Source organism: Giraffa tippelskirchi, chromosome 6, assembly GCF_054371585.1.
Source record: "Giraffa tippelskirchi isolate mGirTip1 chromosome 6, T2T-mGirTip1v1.2.pri, whole genome shotgun sequence".
In the NCBI taxonomy this organism is placed as follows: domain Eukaryota; kingdom Metazoa; phylum Chordata; class Mammalia; order Artiodactyla; family Giraffidae; genus Giraffa; species Giraffa tippelskirchi.
In genome coordinates, this window is record NC_137280.1 from 137,594,570 (window position 1) to 137,612,500 (window position 17,931).

Here is a 17,931-nt window from a genome sequence, read left to right on the forward strand (position 1 = left end):
TGGAATAATCTATACAGAAGGTAATTAAAGGCAATACAGTGTGAAGTCACCTGTAAGATATTATGTCAATTACAGAGGGATTAAATCATTTTAGGGAAGAGTAGCATTCAAGGAAAGGTAAGAGTGTGTAAAGGGTTGTAAAAAAATGTAGAGGGGTTCCTAACCCATCATGACATGACATCCAGAGCCACCTCTGCATCCATATCATTCATTTATTTCAATAATGTTAATCCCTACAACAATCTAGGCACTAGGCTAGGAGCTGGAGCTACAATTTAGGGGTAAGACAAACATGGTCCCTGTCCCCATGGAACTACATTCTTAAAGGGAAGAAAGACATTAAACAGATGATTATTGTTTAATGGTCCATGACTATTATGATAGTCTATATAACATGACGTAGAGGACACCTACTTTCAACAATTTGGCAGAATAAAACTCCCACTATAAAACACCTAGATATACTGGAGAAAGATGTAACAAATAGCCTTTTAAATGCAAGTTAAGAAATCTCTACATCAAAAAGGAAATCAAAACCACAGTAATAAGCTAATTATCCTGAGGCTGCCCTACGCAGGAAAAAGTTATAAATTATGTGACACATATATTACATGAGCAAGAATCAGAAGTAAAAGTAAAAACATAAAAGCAATCAAAAATACTTTTAAAAGAAAAAGGCACTATCATAAAAGACCAGACATATTTGGAAAAGTACCAGTTAGGATTTAGAGAAGAAAAGTAGTCATTAATATAAAATGTCAGTGGAAGTGTTAAACAGCAAATTAGACAGAGTTGAAGAGAAAATCAGTGTACCAGAAAAAATCAGATAAAATTCCCTAGAATATCACATAGAAAAATAAAAAAATATAACAGAGGTGAAGAGATGTGAGAGAAAAAAAACCCAGGTGCATCTTCTTTAAGTTCCAGATGTAGACAAGAAAGGGTGAAGCAGGGGTAATATTTGAAGGGAATTTTCCAGAATTTATGGAAAACATAAATACTCAGATTCAAAAATTTTGACTCCCAAGCTGAATAAAAAGATGAAAACCAGCAGGTGATTCAGTGAAAACTATAGAACAGTAAAGACACAGAGAAGATCTCAAATACACCCAGAGATAACAAGATCCAACTGGAATGCAGGATGGGTGGGATGTGGCTGAGAAGACTCTTCCAAGGATACTTTTTTCCAAGCTGAAATATGATATATCAATAGGAGTTAAGTAAGTTCAGTGAAGGGAGGGGTAAAGAACAGTCTGGGCAGAGGGAACAGCATGTGCAAAGACTCTTAACACAAGAAATTATGGTACAGCTGATAAACCAAAAGAAGCTAAATCCTCCTAGAACACAGTTAATAACTAAGAGAGAAGGTTTAGCTATGACTGGAGAATGATAAAGTGCAAATAGATTTTGTTAAGGATTTTTGTCCTTATCTGAATAGAAATGAAAATATATTGAAGAATTGTTAACTGTCCAAATATCAGGGAATAAACATATCTGTAGGAATATAAAAATAATTGAATGTGACCTAATAACAGGAAACAAAATGGCCTGGTACTTTATAAATCATGCATTTTTGTCTGGAAGAACTTAAAAGGCTCTTTGTACACATTTAGGCAAAGTTCAAAGAGGATCCAGAGGACAGTGCTTGGCAAGAGACTTTGAGATACTTACAAAGCATCACCCTAGAAAGGCCCAAAGTAGAGAATGCGTTTTTATAGGTCCAGGAACACCAATGATGCTGCACTGTTATAATTTACTGAAGGTTTTATTAAGTCAGGGACCTCATTTGATACAAATATTTGGATGCGAAGTTAGAGGCAAGGGAAAGGTACAGAAAGTGACATGAATTGCCCACTCAATACATTACCTTCATCTTCCTATCCCACACATGGATGCCTGGAACATAGTGACAAAGTCAGTAACATGAACACAAATCTCAGGTCATCTGGCAATTCAAATGGCTTTCCACTGTAATAAAAGCTACTGCTGAGTGATTGCCTACCACATGCCACACACTGCGCTATGTGCATTATCTCATATTATCCTCTTGATTTCCCTATGAAGTACCACCATCCCCATTGAACGGATGAGGAAATAGCAGCACAGAATTAAGTTACCTGATCAAGTAGACACAGCTAATAAAGGAGCCAGATTTCAAGTCCAGGCAGTCTGACTTCAGAGCCCATGGTTGTACTTACTCTAACACTGTGCTGGGATCCATGACTAACAGCACCATTAAAGGCAGAAGACTGGACTTAGACCAGGTTTCCCGGTACCTATGTACATGAGTCAAACAATACCATCAACTCAAAGATTTGCAAGCGGACTTTTGGAGCCCAGAGCATCCATCACCACTTTGAAGCCTAAAGGTGATAGTGAATGCTCACTTTAATGCACTTCTTTTTTTAATGCACCACTTTTTTGAGCAGTAACACTGCCTTTATGGGTTTCACCTGATCAAAGTTTCTTTCTGGGATAAGTATTGAAAATAGTTCAACTCTATATTAAAGAAATACTTAATTCTATTGCTTATATCTCTGTAAGACATAACAAGTCATTTACTGTTTGGAGAAAAAAAGAGCAAGATAAAAAGGAAAGAGCAATGAAAAGGAACACCTTCCAAGTCAGACCATTGATGGTTGATGTGCAAGTCAAGAATACATAAATGGTGGCCACATGCCCACAGCACTCTCCCAGTTCTCCTTGCTCTCCATTGGCAATCTTTATGATAGCCATGGGGCTCCCTGACTCAAAATCAGAAGAGCAACTCTCATCCTAAGAGGGCCTTGAGTTGCTGGTCTGGGAAAATCCCTCCTCCCTCTATGGGATTCTACTTCTCATCTCTGCAATAAAAGGAATCATTCTAGCAACCAGTAGTGTAGAGGTCCCAGGAAACACACCATTGCCAAACAGCCTCAGAAAATATGAGTAAATAACCACATATGCACATACACAGTCCAGCCAGGTTTCCTTCACGTCTCTGCCTCATTCGGCCAGATGATGCTGATTCCTCCAGGCATGGTCGAATACCAGCGAGTCATGGCAAATGAACTGCCACAGACACATGTGCCTGCCACAACAATCTCAGACCCACTGATCTGATCCCAGCAAATGATTCCGCGTGGCAGAGATGGGAAGTGAGCAGCGGTGTAAAGGGGTAGTATTGATACACGATACCTTTGGTCCCCATTGAAAAGGGGCTTCAAGGTGCTTAAAGATGATACAGCAGAGGAAATCAGTGTTGTCCTTGGAGTATTTAGAATCACAGAAGAGACTTTTCTAAACACTGTCTAACCATTCACAAAACTGCAGACTCTTTAGGCATGTTTACACCACAGATGTTGCAAACTTCTCTTCCACCCTGTGAAAGGTGGGACTCCTGCAGTCCTCACAGGAAGGTGTGCTCCAGACTTAGTGCCAGGGCCCACGGCAAGAAAGGACCTCCCTGGTGGTCCTCTCCACCACCTGCTCTCTCCAGAAAGCTAGACCTGATCACACCTGCAGGGCATTCACTCCCTTCCAGCCTGCCTCCAAGAAGCTTCAGGCGCCTCCAAGGCGGATCACCCAGCTCTGCCCCATAAGGTCAGAGAACTGATAGCTAAGGCCCAAATGTTCCTCTAAAACTTGCCAAGTCTACTTGGCAGGGGCCAGGCGTGTCCCTACGGAGGGGTAAAAGGCTGTGTCAGTGACAGAATGGTGTGTTTGTCTCTTCTGCTCTGGAAACAGATACTCGGGAAACGAGGTGGTTCAGCGCTTGATTTTTCTATTTGGACAGGTGGCGTTTCTTTGAAACAGATGCTGTTTGTTGGCTGTCCCTGCATGCTGGGGGTTGGGTGAGGGGCTGAGTTTTGTTTCCGAAGCCCTGAGGTTGTGGATAAAGACCTGCACAGCCAATGCCGGTCACTGGGGGAAGATAATTGGTAAACCCACTAATTGTGATCTATTGCCAACTTCTGCTGCCAACTCAATGTATCTGCTGGTCTGAAGTTTCTTTTCTTTATTATGATAAATACTGCCTTCAGTTGGAGGCGATGTGTTCAAATTTCCTAACTAAGGGAGCATGGCCCCTGTTTTCCCAACCCAAGAAGGAATCTACACCAGATTGGCCTGAGTTAAAATCTCAAGTAATGACGCTCCTTCACAAACCATCTATCAGGGGTTTAACGGATTTGCTGAGAGTTATACCCTAACTGGGACATTGGTCAAAGCCTGGTCTTTAACTGTGACTGTGGTTACACGGAGTCTTCTCTGGTCCCTGTGATCATGACGTGTTTGTGTTCTGTCACATGTGTTGTCCATGCCGGATGTGTGGGCCAAGGTGACAGGAAGAGAGTGCAGCTTAGTGGGTGAGGGTCTAAGACCCACTCCCTGTGCTTTCCATGCAGCTTCACAGATTCCTTTTCTTCACACAAAGAACTGTGTGCTGCACTTCAGGGATCAGTGGTGAGAGAGACACGATTCCAGCCCTTAAATGATGCATGATCAAGCATAGCTCATTAGCAGTATTATATAGATACCTGATAGTCTACCCAATGCCCTAAGAGAGTTGGACATGCAAGAGGAGAAGAGTCAACATCGGAATGGGACGATTTCCAAAGGTTTCGAGGCTGAGGTAACAACCAAGATAGGCCCCTGAAGAAACCATGATAGGTGAGAAGGGACTCCTGGTGGAGGGGACAGAGGAAAAGCAAACACAGCGGTGGGAAAACACAGGGCTTGTTTTCAGGAACAAGAATCCACTTGAACTAGCGTGCACATTAATAAGCAAGAGCGACAGGTTGTGGTCACAGTGAAAAGGATTTCAAATGTCTCTGTATTTTTTATCTGATGTCAGTAGGGGTCACTGAAGGCCACTGATGGAGGGACCATGACAGATAGACTCCCAAAGATGATCCTGGCAGTGGTTTGTGAGATGGACCAAAGTGAGGAGGACTACAGGCAGGGAAGGTTATTTAGAAAGCTGTTGTGGTCATTTGGGTAGGAGATAATGAATGTGGTTACAGATCATAAGGAGATGGGGACAGATGGAAGAAGTGGCTCTATGTTTGTCATTGAAATCTTACTTTAAGACTTGGTAGTTTGGGAAAGAAGTCTGTTATAGGCACTTTCTTCAGGAATAACCAGGTACAAACTGATTCTGGCAAGGACAGAAAACAGGCAGACATGGGGTTTACCTCCCAAACAGAATTATTAACCCACCTCAATTTTACCTCTAGGGCAACTAGAAGGTTGAGAAAGGCTGGGAGGGGTACAGAATTCCTGGCACTGGAGTAGAAACGATGGAGAATGCCAATTATGTCTTCTTCCTATAGCACTGACTGTGAAAGTGTTAGTCACTTAGTCGTGACCAACTCTTCAGCACCCAATGGACTGTACCCCACCAGGCTGCTCTGTCCACGGGAGTCTCCAGGCAAGAATAGTGGAGTGGGTTTCCATTTCCTCCTCCTGGGGATCTTCCCAATCCAGAGATCGAACCCATACCTCCTGCACTGCAGGCAGATTCTTTACTGTCTGAGTCACTAGAGAAGGCCAGCACTGACTGTAGCTTGTTTATATCTGTTTTAGTTTTTAATCGGACATAAGTTCAAGATTGCTCATCAACATTTTAGTCTCAATAGCATTCCTACTGAATGAATATATTTTTCTCCCTTCACACAAACCAAGGCTAGAAAATATCTCCTAAGAATCACCTGTCTGCATTGGCATTTGGCTAAAAAAAAGGACGGAGGTTAAGGCCATGACTCAGGAAGAGATGTCACAAGGTTTTATGGGGAGTGGTCTCATTTCCAGGGACTGAAGGTCTTCTAGCTGCCCACCTCCACAGTGAGACCACATGACATTATTGTATCTTCAAAGCAATTAAGAAGATTTTTCTACTTTTAGAGTCATATTGACTGAGAATATAACTGGGAAACAAATAAACAAAATCTGTTTTGGTGGTGTTGACTTGCCGTAAAGAACCACTTCCCAACTTCAGTACGCTTTAAAATCTTCTAGGGAAGCTGGTTTAAAATGCCCTTTTCTAGACTCTGATTCCTGAGATACCTGATTCTGCAGATCTAGGTGGGGTCCAGGAATGTTCAATTTCCACAAGTCCCCTGGTGATTCTGTTATGGTGGACAGCAGTCCACTTTGGGAGACAAGGTTAGAGGTCAGGGAAGAGAATTCTACATGTTTTCTGAAGAAGCAGTGGCTTGGAAACAAAAGGAAGATGACTATGATGGGAGAATGACAGGGAAACTGCATTGAATAGTGTCGAAACCATGATCCATGGAGTCAAACAACATCAATTCAAGGTCAAGGGCCATTACTTTACCAGCAGTTTGATCTAGCTTGGTGAGTCACTATAATTTTATGAGCCTCTGTTTTCTCTTCTGTAAAACTGGAGTAATAACAATTTATTGCAGTTACTCTGAGTTCTGATGAAATAACATAAAGTGCTTGTCACAGAGGGTACTCATTAATGTTAATTCTCCACCCCAATCCTCCTCCCATTAGACCTATCACAAAATCACTTTTGGGCCAAATAACTTATTTTTTCCTTCTTTGTGAAACCAACTGTGTTCATCAGAAATACACATGAGCCCCACCCTCATCCCTCTGTATTAGAAATAAATTGTCTCTCTCTGAGAACAATCTGTGTCCTCCCCCTCAGAGAACACACTTTCAAAAAAAAATAAAACCCTGATAGTTCTTTCTCTTCCTCCCTCCCACCCTCTTCCCATAGTATGGTATTGGTGCGGGGTCTGCTGCTGAGAATAAATACAGTATGTCCCAGGGAAATGACAGTCCCTTTCAATCGGTCCTTGCCTCCTGATGGGTAGCCAGGGATGCTTGTTGTCATGGTAACCCCCTGAACTCTGTGACCCAGGTCAGTCCTGATCAGAGACAAAGGTCTCTCAGAAGAGAGGCTGAATTTGCCTGTATCTTCAGAAGAGCCAGTGAGAAAGGAAGAGAGGGAGGGAATTGGGGGATAAAAAGGGAGAGAGGAAAAAAAAGAAAGGAGGGACCAAGAGGGAAGCAGAAAGAGAAAGTGTGTGTGTGCTCGTGTGTTTGAATAGAGACTGGAGGTTTGCCAGAGGAGTGCTGCATCAATACAGAAGCTTCTCAGGTCAGGACACATGGGATGGATTAGAGAAAATGCAGAGAAACCTTCTAGGAGACTGGTGCCCTAGCCCAATACACAAGCCCAAGCTGGGGTTGGGGTGGGGGGTTAATTTAGCCTTTTAGTGGTGGTGCTAAGACCTACTATTAACATTTAGCAAGCACTGACTCATCCCAGGCACTTCTCTGAAGTATGAGATGTGCACTGGCTTATGTAATCCTAACAACAACCCTGGGAAGGTAATATTGTTTTCATCTCAATTGTATAATTTGGGAAACTGAGGCACAGAGAGGTTATGGAGCCTGCCCAGGGTGACCTGGCGTGGAAACTGGAAAGCTGGGTTTTCAACTCAGGCAATGTGATATCCCAGGTTGGGATCTTCTCAACCATGAGGCCAGAGTGGATATAAAGAGGGAAACTGTCAGGAAGAAATGATTATTTGGAGGAAAAGATCATTTATCCTCTCCCCAACACACACACACACAATTTAGTCCTTAGACGGAAAAGAATCTGCCTGACAATGCAGAAGACCCGGGTTTGATTCTTGAGTTGGTAAGATTCCCTGGTGAAAGGAATGGCTACCCACTCTAGTATTCTTGCCTGGGAAATCCCATGGACAGAGGAGCCTGGCAGGCTATAGTCCATGGGGTCACAAAGAGTCAGACACAACTGAGCAACTAACATTTTTACAACCAATATACAAATAGGAAAAGTGAGGTTCCAGAAAGGGAGGTGGCTGGCTAGCTGAGCTGCTTGAATTCCCTAGGGAATCCTTCCTTCCTTCTGCACCCTTTGCCTTTAGGTGGGCACACAGTGCAAGGGTCAAGGTCACACCATGGGCTGATATCACTGTCCTCTGTCTAACAATGGAAAGGGGCACATCCATCGCTTCTTAAGTTTCCCTGCTTGCCCATGATGGATTGAAACAAAAACATCCCTGAAAGCGTTATATGCTTCCTGAAACTCCACAGTGCTTTTGACTTCTTTCAATGATGAAAAGCAGACCACTTTACACTGTATGTAAGAGGAAAGAAGAGAAGAGGAGACTTGTATTCATTTCATACCTACTATATGCCAGGCAGGGTGGGTGCCTTCTGTACCCTAGCAATGTTCCAGCATTCAACCTCCCCTCATCTAGGAGAATTTAGAAGTTATCATTTTCCTTTCCAGGTTAGGAAGCTAAGACTCAGAGTGGTGATGCTTTGCCCACGTTCTCAGAGTGATTCGTGGGACAGAGCTTAAGTACAAACCCTAATTACAAAACCCATTTTTTTTCCCCTACATCCTCCACTCCGTGCTAACAGAGGCACACTTCCCTGCCTCTGCCACCTGTAAGGTGGTATCCTGAGAACATCCTGGCGGCATCACAAAGGCAAATGTGCACTTACTCCTGTTAGGGCTCTGTTTTTATCATGCCTAGTGGAGGAGTTCCTAACCTGCAGAGCGGCACATTAAGGAGAGAGGGGAGGAGAGTGGAGAGAGCAAGGTGACAAGGAAGATCTGGGGAGAGTAACCACACAGGAAACAAATGGGCTTGACCGTGGTGAGAACAGCAGCCCAGAGCAGGCTGTGATTTGCTTGCCCGAGCACTGTGTTCTCCCGCTGATACACAAATTGCATGGTGCTTTCTTTTAAGAGGCTGATGCTGTCAAAAATAGCACTTCTTTTCTCTCTCTCTTTCTCTCAATCTATCCTCCTCCCTCCACCTCTCTCCCCTCAGCAACTTTATTTCAGATTTGCCCAGTCTTTTGCTTTTCCCAAGACAGCTGCTGTTACACAAAGGCAGACCAGGATGGGGAAGGACTGAATACCTGCCCCAGCTCTATCTCTTGGGGATTGTGGATAGCAGAAGCAATGAATTTTGTGTAGATCAGACCCTGTTCAAACTCTGCCTCTCACATCTACAATCCTGTCACCTTAGGGAAGTACCAAGCAGCAGTATGGACCACTGACTGATTGTCAGGGCCCTGAAGTTAGGACTCAGTATAAATCCCAGGGCTGCCAGTTAATGACAAAAATCGTTCAGACATGTTACTTCCACTCCCAAAGTCTCAATTTTCCCAAATATAACAAATGAAGGTAGCACTATCGTAAACTTCGGTGGTTGCTAAATGATTAAGTGAGATGCTATGAAGTGCTTAGCACGGTGCCTGGCACACATTTAGTGACTAAGAACTGTTATCACTTAATCTCTCGGAGGCTTTGTTTTCTCATCTTCCCATTGGGGATCCTGAAACCCTGCAGGATTGTCTTAGGACAAAGGCAATCACTTATGAAGAGCTCAAGGTGCCTCCGGAATTCTTGGATATTAATCCCCTTTGCTCCCCCATGTCCCCCTCAACGTGCTACTCCCAGGGGAGCAGCATCTATTCTGTAAGTTTGGGGACTGACCCAAATAAGTGGTGATTACCTTCTCTGAGCCAGACCCTTCTTGGCTTCCTTTTATTGCAAAGGGGCAGAAACTGCAGGATACCAGGAAACAGAACTGTTTAGATATATAGCTTTATTCCCTTTACACTGGGTATCACAAACATTTAACTGAAAGCCATTGCTTCCTTCTATTTGTCTGCAGGTAGAAACGAAGGGGTAGGGAATGGTCCTGAGTTGAGCACAGAAATTCTGGGTCATCTGTTTCAGCAACGTCTTATGAATGGTCCCGTGGGCTGCAATCGCGGTTGGATCATCATACCTAAACAGTCTCTCCCTTGGGGAGGATAAGGGACAAAGACTCAGGTGAATCTTTAACCAAAGAAACCACATCCTCCCAACTGGATGGGGGTGGTAAGCCAGCAGTTTTCAAACAAAAGAAAGTCAGGAGGGAAAATTTACATATATTATTCATCCCTCCTCAGCACAGACAACTAGCAGAAAAAGAGCATAATGACCTCTTAATCATATTCTCTATTCCCATGGGAATGAAATTTATTTCTCTGGAAGAATGTTTAAAAAAAAATTCATAGCACTAGTCAAGCCAGTCTCCCTGTGTCCCATAAACACTACTTTTTCCCACTCCAGTCTCTTTCCTCTTACTGCTTTTTATTTCTCTCCACCTATAATTCAAAATACAATTCAGTGAAGCAAGGGCCAACTGTCCCACAGAACCTAAAGGAAAATGTAGCTTGTAGGAAACTCCTATTGATTGCATGTCACATGCACTGATTTCTATCCGGCCAACTTCCATGTATATTGTGACTTTATGAGCAGGTTATCAAATTAGTTGATGTGTTTGCTCTGTCTACTTCAGAGAGCCAGGAAATACTAGTCTTACTGCATAGACCATACAACACAAAGTAAATGAACCAGCTCTTTAAAGGGACTTAATAGTGCCTTTCACTGTTACCAGTGATCTTCCTAGACGCAGCATTAAAGTATATGACCATGATCAGGCAACTGAACTCTACCAACACCCCAAGTATAATATTCGCAAAGCACTAAGTACATACTTTTAAGGAAAGCAAAGATGAATACATCACAACAGTGGCACCTCCAAGACTAGGTCCCAAGATCTAATGCAGGGACTGCAACTTTGCACGCCCCCAGGGGCCTGGAAAAGAAAATGAATGAAATGCACTAGAGGTAAATATGTATGTAGTTTCCTCATTTTCAACAGAGGCCTAAGTATAGGCAATACTTCCTCTACTCTAAGAAACAAAACCACAGTGCAAATACTAGGGTAAATAGTAATTAAATATTTATTGAGGTATTAATATATATGGCAAGACTCGCCAAGTCTTCACATGTCTTCCCTAATTCATGTACTCCTCACAGAAACCCAGTGACATAGGTACTATTAAGAATCTCTTACAGATAATCAATCAGTGGCACCAAGAGGTTAGGTAAATTATCAAAGGTCATCCAGCTAGTAGATATCAGAGTCAGAATTTGAACCCAGACAGTGCAGCTTCAGAGCCTATGCCCTTATCCACTCCACTACGCTGTAAATGGGAAAGTGACAGTCTCTAGGGAATTGGTGGGGACTTAGTGAACAAAAGAGTATATGCCTGTGTAGAGGGGACAGGCTCTGCTCAGTTCTGCTCTAGCAATGCCATATGGAAACATTGCCAGAACTTCTCATTTTTTCAAAAGAAATAGTGATTCTTCTATGAACTATTGAAATTTTGAGTGCTCATCACAGCTAAGGGAGAGGAAAGAGAGGACACACAGTAACAACTAACACTAATGCCAAGAAGAAAGGAAGTATCATAAAGATAGACAGACAGATGGACAGACAGATCAGCTGACTGAACAATCAACAGACAAGGCACTGTGGGAAAAGCATGCAGGTAGGGGTTAGTTCTAGCAAGACCTCCAGCAGGAAGCAGCAGTCCCTAAACGAGGCCTTGAAACAGTGATGGGGAGGACGTATTTCAGGTAAAAGATACATCAAGGGTACAGTACAAGAGTGAAAAGGATGCTAATTCATGCATTCGTTTTCCATCTGTGTTCCACTGTTTTTCCTCAAGGGAATCGTTTTCTCATAGAAAATCTCTCACGGAATCCCATTTTACAAGACAGATAGGAGTGGAGCTGCTGAAGGAAGAGATGAGGGGCTGGAGGTGGTAGCGGAGAAGGGGAGGAGGAGGAGAGAGAGCTGGAGACAGGTTCAGGCCCAGCGGGAGGACGTGGGAGATCAGAGCTGCCTCTCGTCCCCGGGAGCCATTACCTATAACTGGAGGAAACCATTCTCCTACATTCTGACCCTGTGCATTTTAAAGTCATGAAGAAAACAGTCCTGCTGGTCTGCCCAGCCTTCTTTTCACGTTGACGTCTGTCTTCTGCTAGCCAGTCCTTAGAATGAGCCCAGCTTTTCTTCCTTTCATTGAACCAGAGGTGGCCGAGATGAGGCCAGTAGGCTGGCTCTCATCCTGAATGGTGTTTCCACTCCCTCTATTATTTGTGGGAAGACTTTCATTCATTCCCTCCATTATCTTTTGTCAAGCATCTCTGAGGTGGCTGACACAGAGCCGCCTGCCTGCTGCTGCTGGCAAATGGGCCTGCATTACAGGACCAGATGTGGTTTACTATGAGCTGCCAATGAACTGGTGACACCTGCTTCTCACAATATGGGGTGGCCTGGGGGTCAAAGATGCCTTCAAAATGCCTTCTGTCTGTAGAATCCCTGGCTGGAGGGGCCAGACCTCAGGTCCCCATCTGGATCTCTAGGCTTCAACAGATAATCTTAGCCATAGGACCCTAAAGAAAGTTACAGGGCCAGAAACACATGTTACACATGTAAAACTAGTTTCTGAAGGTTCAATTAACAGGTGGTACAACATCTGTCTTAGAAACTGAAAAGCATTCCTTCATTCAGCAAACATTTCTCAAGCAGCTACTGTGTGAGCTATGGTGTCCCTACCATTAAAGAGATCTCAATCTGGCTGGAGGAGATGACGGATAATGAAGTCCCGAGTCTGCTATGTCGGGGCATCAAGTACAGCAGGAAAGAAAGGAAGGCTAGATCCATTCTGTCTGGGTCATCACGGGAAGCACTGCAGAGAATAACATACATTAGAGGCTTGAAAGATGAGTAGGTTCCACAGTGGCCAAGTGTGCCATGCCGAGCATGTACCAACACACCAGGGTATGGCTTTTGTGGCACATCCAATCCAGTCACTTGAATTTGCCCAGATTTAATCTCAAAGCACTTTCACCTCTGTCACCTCATTTGATTCTCACACTACAGGCAGCTGGGGCAGGAGAATTATTCCCATGTTACAAGTAGAAAACTGAGATACAGTTAGGGTGACCAGCTGTCCAGGTTTGCTCAGCACCGAGCAGGTTCCCTGGATGTGCAATTTCCAGTGCTAAAGCCAGGAAACCTCCAGGCCATCGGGAACCAGTTGGTCACTCTAGGGATAGTTACAGGACGTGTCATATAACTTGATCAGAGAGTGAGTGAGAGACTTGAATCAGACCTTCAGACTCTCCTCCACCCCGGAGTGAAGACAGAACAGAGTGCAAGACGTGTTTTGCTTTTTTTTCCTTTTTTTCTTTTAAACCAATTCCTTTGTGTTGTTTTGTAGAGTCAGAAACCAAAGACAAAACCTCTGTGTTCTGACTGACTCACTGCATGGCCAACAGTCCTTCTCATAAGATCACAGAACTATCTATCACTTGGGTATACTCAACCAAGGGAAAAACCACCTGGAATGGCCAATGTGAAGGCAACTTTGAGCCTACCTGTATTTCTGAAGGAGACCTGAGGATGTCTGCATTTTCATGGAGGCTCCTGATATAACCCACTCTTTCTGCTTGGTCATTGGTTCACCTCTCCCACTTTGCTTACCACCCCAAGCTACTGGATCAGTATAGTCCTATGAACCCTTAGCTTTTTGCCCAGAGATGGTGTTTCCCTTACATGGTCCATACTGATGATGTCACAGACTGGACTATGGACAGATAACATCTCAGAAACCACTGTCCAATTAGGAGAATGGTGTCCAGGATTCAGGTCTCCAAACACCTAGTCCTGTCCTAGACTCAACCACCCATCTCCACAAGGCATAGCAGGTCAAACAAGCTTAGGTTCTTGGCCAAAGTTCTGTCTCTCACTCCCAGCCAAATGAGCCTGGTTTGATCTCAACAAAGGGACAGAAACAACCAGAGAAGGTTGCTCCTCAAAACCCTCAGCAGAAGTGGTTTCCATCTCCTTCTCCACAGGCCATGGCCAGTGCAGGGAGAAGCATAAAAAAGAAAGGAGGTGGCCAGGCCTTCTGCACACACAGAGCACCCTGGGCCTCAGAAGCCTCAAACCTCATGGGAGGAAAAGTTAGAATGACCATGCTCACTTGTGTATGTGTGTGTGCCTGGTTGTGTCCAACTCTTTGTTACCCAATGGACTATAGCCCACCAGGCTCCTCTGTCCATGGAATTTTCCAGGCAAGAATACTGGAGTAGGTTGCCATTTCCTACTCCAGAGGATCTTCCCGACTCAGGGATTGAACCTGCATCTCTTGCATCTCCTGCATTGCCAGGCAGATTCTTTACCACTGAGCCCCTCGGAAACCTCACTTAGTTGTATACTGACATTTAATTCAGGGCATGGAAATTCCCACCCTTCATGGCTCTCCCTCAATGTCTTCAAACCTCACTCATCAGTAACTGCACTCCCCCTTCCTGAAGGCAGATGCAGAGCCCTTTGAAGTCTTCCCCTAGAAGCTCAGTGGTTCCCAGACTAGAGAGGTCATGGATCATCAATGTCCAAAAAGGAAATGAGGGTAGCATGGTACACTTGACAACGGGATATCTTGCCAAGGAAAGATATGGAAAGAAACAAAAGAAAAAATTATCATCCCTCATTAATGTCATTTAGTAAGAGAAGAAATGTGTTAATACCAAAAAAGAAGGAAAGAAATCATCAGTTGAACATAAAGGATTGTCCTTTCAATGGAAAAGCTCGACTACCTAAAAATTCACTATACAACCCTGCTCTTTTCTCATTTTCCCATTGATGAGTAAAAGCTTCATCACCAATCGGTCTGGCTCATTGGACCAGCCCTCTGGGATCCACTGATTGAATCCCAACTTTATCTCTAGCTCATGAATTCCTTCCATTTTTTTTTCTCTGACAAGCAGTTGTCCCACCAACAATATCTTACCAAATTGACACTTTTCAAATAGCAATTCCCAGAGAGCTTCAACAATTCCAAAGTTTGGCACCCTACTGAGCAGCAATCTGTGTCGCTGTGGCTTCATCTCCCTGATCTAATACTGGCCTCCAGCATCTCAGAGATTAAATTTAATTCATCTTCCACTAACGATCAATCCCAAATTTTCAAGTGAGCCCTGTTTACTTTGCAGTGACCCATTATCTCTGTCATCTCTCGATCCAGGGTTACTTTTGATGTTGTCTGTTTCTCTTATATAAGTCATTGTATCAGCTAATTAGTTGATACCTATTTACTTAGGACCAAGTGCTGAGTAAGGAAGGGCTGCTAGTCTGAGGCTTCTTTCTCCCTGCTTAAACACCGACTGTTTCTCCCTGGCCCACAGGTACAATGTTGACTTGTTAGTATTCAAGGATGTTAACGGTTGGGACTCAGCTGTTGTAACCTCATCTTCCCCTCATCATGACCACACTCCCCAGGCCCTGTAATTCCTATATCGAGGCTTCTGATTTCCCTTTGCACAAAGCAGTCCCTGAAGGTTTCCTAACTTCCACCCACTGTCAGAATTAACCTCTCTATTTTTGGTACTTTCATAACCCTTTATCCTAAAATCATATATACTCTTCCATGAGCTATTGAGAAACTTCTCTCCCTCCCACACTAGACTGTATATTCCTTGAAAAATAAGGTTTACAACTTTATTCCTATCAAGGTATTCCGTACCCCTACTAAGTACCTAGCATAGTACTTGACACTTAATGGGCCCTCATAAAGTATTTGGGAAGTTGATCTGAAGACATCGACTCTTTACTCCAAAGGCTTTATAATTGAACTAAAGGCTAAGGCTAATGCACGTGCAACTGTGGTGGGCAATACAGTGAATTGGTTGCTAGTTGTCAGGGAATTTGATGTTCTGGTTTTTTTGGCTACGAGGTGAGTGAGATCTTAGCTCCCTAACCAGTGATCAAACCTACACCCTCTACTTTGGAAAGTGAAGTCTCAACTATTGGACTGCCAGGAAAGTCATAACAGGGAATTTTAAAAGAAAAATCAACTGTTCAAGGAAAAATTCAGGCAAAACATGGGGAGCATTGTAGGACAACCAGGTATTAGGAAACAACTCGGGAGCACAGGAAGATGCAAGTTCAGAGAAACAGGAAGAAACATACTGTTTGAAGGAGAGCAGGATGCCTAGCAGCCTAGTCTGATAAAAACCAAAGCTTCCTTTGCAGGAGGAGAAGCCAAGCATATCGTTGCAGGCTGGGCGTCAGCTCCAACGGTTGTTTTATCCAGCACTGCTCAGATGCTTGAATTCAAGGTTTTGAAGGAAAGAGTGGAAGTGTGAACAACTGCTTTAGAATAAAAGCCCCAAATACAGTCCTTAGCCCTTTATAAGTTGAGGCCCAATTAAAATCATCTGAAATATCTCCCTTGGCTGTTTTTGCTTTTTCCAAACTTTAATTTTCCTGCAAATATATGATAATATACTTCTTCACCACGGCAAAGTTGAATACAAAGTTGAGTACAAGGTCATCCAAGAGAATGTATTTCCAGAATTCTAACTTCTCCCTCCCAAGATAATTCATTGACATAAAGGCTCCCCTGGGTCCATCAGCTCCTGTGGCTGAAGGTCAGGGCTCAGGAAGTTGAGGATGTCTTCTGCTCACTGGCCCTTTTGGGGAGTAAATGGCTTGCACATCAATCACCATGTCAGTGATTACAAGCCTAGCTGCATCCTCTAACGACCCAGGACAATCATCACCTTTTCAGTGAACATTTGTCTAAATCTGGGAATTTTCAGATTACTGTTAACTCTGCCGAATTAGGACCATACCTGATTCTGCTTTTGTTTGTTTGCTTTAGGTTTGCTTGTTTTTCTATATTCCAAGCACAGGATTTGGCATAAGAAAAGTTCAACTAGAGATAGGTTTACTCAAACAAGTAGATGTAATAACCATCAGTATTTGAGGCCTTTATAAATGCCTTGCTAAGATACATCCAGTATTCCTCTCCAGTATTCTTGCCTGGGAAACCCCATGGGCAGAGGAGCCTGGTGGGTACAGTCCAAAGGGTCGCAAAGAGTAAGACACAACTGAATGACTAAGCGTGCAAGATCCCTGCAATTCTGTTTTTCATTCAAATTATACAGGGAATAAAGAATAGTGTGTCTAAATTTATTCTCAAATGTCATCCTTTCTGTTTCTTTGATTCTTCAAATGTCCTTAATTCAACTAGAGGGAGGTGATGTTAGAGGTTTCTTTAAACGTTTTTATTTAGCAAAATTAACACTTAATGTATACCTGTGTTAGTTCTCCCACCTGCACTTTATTTTTTCTCCTCATCCAAGAAATCTAGATGTCTAGAAACTACTGCTAGTCAGGAGCATGGCCTCTGCTATACAGGATCCTGGATTCTACATGATTCTGGGTTCTTATTAAGTTCTTAGCTTTCATTTTAATGTAATATTTTTAGGAGGGAATATTTGGCAATCAAATGTATACCTCTTTAAATTCTATTTGAACATGTTGGGCATAACCTGTTTCTAAGGATAGTATCACTATCAATTACCAATGGCACTGATTTACAATATAGTGGATCTTCTGGAAAACACGTATTATAGGACAGTTTACCAGAACCAGTTAGCTGCAGGCGATCATCATTCTAGGACCATCATTCTTGTTGGAAGGGATGAAAGAAGGAAGAAAAGGAAAAAAAGAGTCAACTTGTAAACTAGCATCTTCTGAAATGGCTTACGAGGTGGTTTTTCCCATCTGCTGCCTTTGCTCTGCTTGGAGACTACAGACCCTTGGGTGTTAGAGCCGTAGGCAAAGTAAAAGTTTTTAAATTGATTCAACAAGTGTGGGGCCAAAAGGCCTAAGTGAGCACTGGAAGGATCTTTGGAAAGCTGGGAAGCACACTGGTTATATACATGGTCTTGAGTCACACAGAGCTGAGTTAGAAGCATAGGCAAGTTATGTATCTGTCTGTGGGATGAAAACAGCAATAATATGACAACCAAATAGGATTAAATGAAACAATGCATGCAAAGCACTTAATACAATGTCTGGCCCACAATCAGCCCTCAATAAAACAAGTACAGTGATCACCCCATGACCTTGTGCATGTTCTCTGCACACTATCTAGTCCTTTTTTATGTTCCAGATAGGTGAGTTTGCCAGAGAACTGAGTTAGAAACATGTAAGAAGACAGTGCATTTAA

At 43.2% G+C, this 17,931-nt stretch overlaps 2 protein-coding genes across 6 annotated transcripts in view; one reads left to right on the forward strand and one right to left on the reverse strand.

The window, feature by feature from the left end:
- Positions 1 to 17,931, reverse strand: part of LOC145508725 (uncharacterized) — a 617,339-nt gene that overhangs the window by 428,916 nt on the left and 170,492 nt on the right. The window lies entirely within an intron of this gene.
- The window catches only part of GRIA1 (glutamate ionotropic receptor AMPA type subunit 1), a 337,441-nt gene that overhangs the window by 297,543 nt on the left and 21,967 nt on the right, over positions 1 to 17,931 (forward strand). The window lies entirely within an intron of this gene.